The 2029-nt window shown below is 60.3% G+C and overlaps 1 protein-coding gene across 1 annotated transcript in view; it reads left to right on the top strand.

Annotated features, from left to right (window-relative positions):
* Positions 1 to 2029, top strand: part of ARSG (arylsulfatase G) — an 18963-nt gene that overhangs the window by 7194 nt on the left and 9740 nt on the right. The window lies entirely within an intron of this gene.

Raw genomic sequence — 2029 nt, 5'->3', positions numbered from 1 at the left:
CCGCCCGCCAGCGTGGGTGCTGGGTGGGTGGGTAGGATGCTCGGCCGCCCCATCCCGGAGGAAAAGCCCTTTGAGGAGCGGGAGGGCAGGGGAGGACAGGCTGCTCGGGGACTCTATATGTTTCGCGTAGCTTGGCGTTTCCGTTTAGGGTCCAACCCAAATTCCAGGGATGTTTTCCATTGATTTCGGGTGGTCATCGGAGAGTCGGTCCTTGCTCAGAGAGAGCAGCACATCCGTGCGTGCTGCCCCCCCGCTTTCTCTGCTTGGAAACCTTCCCACAGCCCCCCCAGTCCACCCTAAAAACCCGTCTCCCACCTCGGGGCCGAGAGCCCAGCGAGGGAGGTGCCGGGATGGAGGTGCGCGTTTCAGGGATGTGATGCTGGCCGTGTTTTGAGAGGCTCCGGAGCCGATGTCCCTGTGCCGGGGACCTGCTCTGCACGGTGGGAGTGGGACCAGGGGTTCCATCCTGGCACGGGAATGCTCAGTTCAGCTTTCCTGGAAAGCCGTGGCCTCCCCAGTCCCCACAGCAGCAGAGCTGCGTCATCCCCGCTCTGGAGGAAAATCCCTGGTTGGGTTTGGGGTGTTTCAGCCCCGTTTACTGCCCAAAGTGTTAATGTGAGCTCGTTCGCGGGCAGCTCCGGCATCCTGCCAGAGGTCAGAGGGTGGCTGGAGGGAAATACCCACCCGACGTCCTCCTGGAGACCCCCTGGCCACGCATGGAAAAGCCCTCAAAATGCAGCTCCCTTACTGGGACGGTGAGATGGGGGTTGAAATTAATTGCTAGAATTTCCTAGGGTGTCCGAAGGCAGGGAGGCACCTTGCTTAAGCCGTACGTGATGTGTGTTAGAAGCGCTGTTACGTTTCCAATAGCCACAAGAGAGCCCGGTGCCAGCTCTGTCCCGCCGCTTCAGGCCCCAAAGAGATGTTCACGTGGGGAAATGCTGAAAGTTTGGGTGAGGAGTGGGAGAGATTGGGGACGTGCCTGGCCTGAGCTGCCAGGACGGGCAGTGGGGTCAAAAACCTTTTGCTCAGACTATTCCTTGTGCCACCGTCACCGCAGCATCCACGCCATACGTGTCCTCCTCCGCTCCGGCGGTGTGGGTACGGCGGCATCGCTTGGGAGCACAGGATGAGCCCAAATGCCCGTAGCAGTGACTCCCGGAGAGGCCAGGCTGGGATGGGGACCGGCGCAGGGACACGGAGGAGCGTGGGGTGGCTGTGCCTCTGTCATCGCCTCTCTCTTGGCTCTGCCCGGAGGAAATGGCTTAGGGCGAGCGCCGTTGCCATGCGCACGCTGAAAGGCGGGCGGACAAAGGCTGCGCCTGGGAAGTTTGCTCGGTGAATCGGGTTGGGATTTTCTGTTTGCCCCATTCCCAAACCCTTCTCCTCCCCCCCTTCCCTCCCCCCCCACCCTCGGCTGCCGGGGGCCATTTGGGCTACAGCCAACGCAGGGCTTCTCTGACACCCTTCCACCCGTTTCGATGCTCAGTACTCCCATTTTGGTGCTCAGCATCCCCATTTTATCGCTCAGCATCCCCATTTTGGTGCTCAGCATCCCCGTTTTGTTGCTCAGCACCCCCATTTCAATGCTCAGCACCCCCATTTCAATGCTCAGCACCCCCATTTCGATGCTCAGCATCCCAGATGGAGGAAGGGACCGGGCGGCTTCCTCCTGCTGCACATCTCAAACCCAAGCGTGGAGCAGCGGCATTTTGGGTGATGTCAGGGAAACAACTGAACAGGTTAATTAGCCGGCAGAAGGGTTATCAGCAGGGTGGTGTTTTTAATGAAGCGGGTTTCCAGCAGGCCGGGGGGGCTGTGGGTGCTTTACCACGTGGAGGGCCGCAGCCGCCTGCACGGGGCCAATCGCGGCCCATGGTGTAGGTTCCTACAGTTCCCACTGTGTTCTCCGTATTCTCCCCGACATCAAAAGCGGGTGGAAAGTGCCCGCTCCAGCAGGCGGCCGTGTTTCTCATCACTCGCTGGAGCAGACGAGAAACACAAAGCAGCACCAAACTGAGCCCTCTTT

This window comes from Charadrius vociferus, unplaced genomic scaffold (genome assembly GCF_000708025.1).
Source record: "Charadrius vociferus isolate BGI_N301 unplaced genomic scaffold, ASM70802v2 scaffold321, whole genome shotgun sequence".
In the NCBI taxonomy this organism is placed as follows: Eukaryota; Metazoa; Chordata; class Aves; order Charadriiformes; family Charadriidae; genus Charadrius; species Charadrius vociferus.
This window is presented reverse-complemented; position numbering and strand designations above follow the sequence as displayed.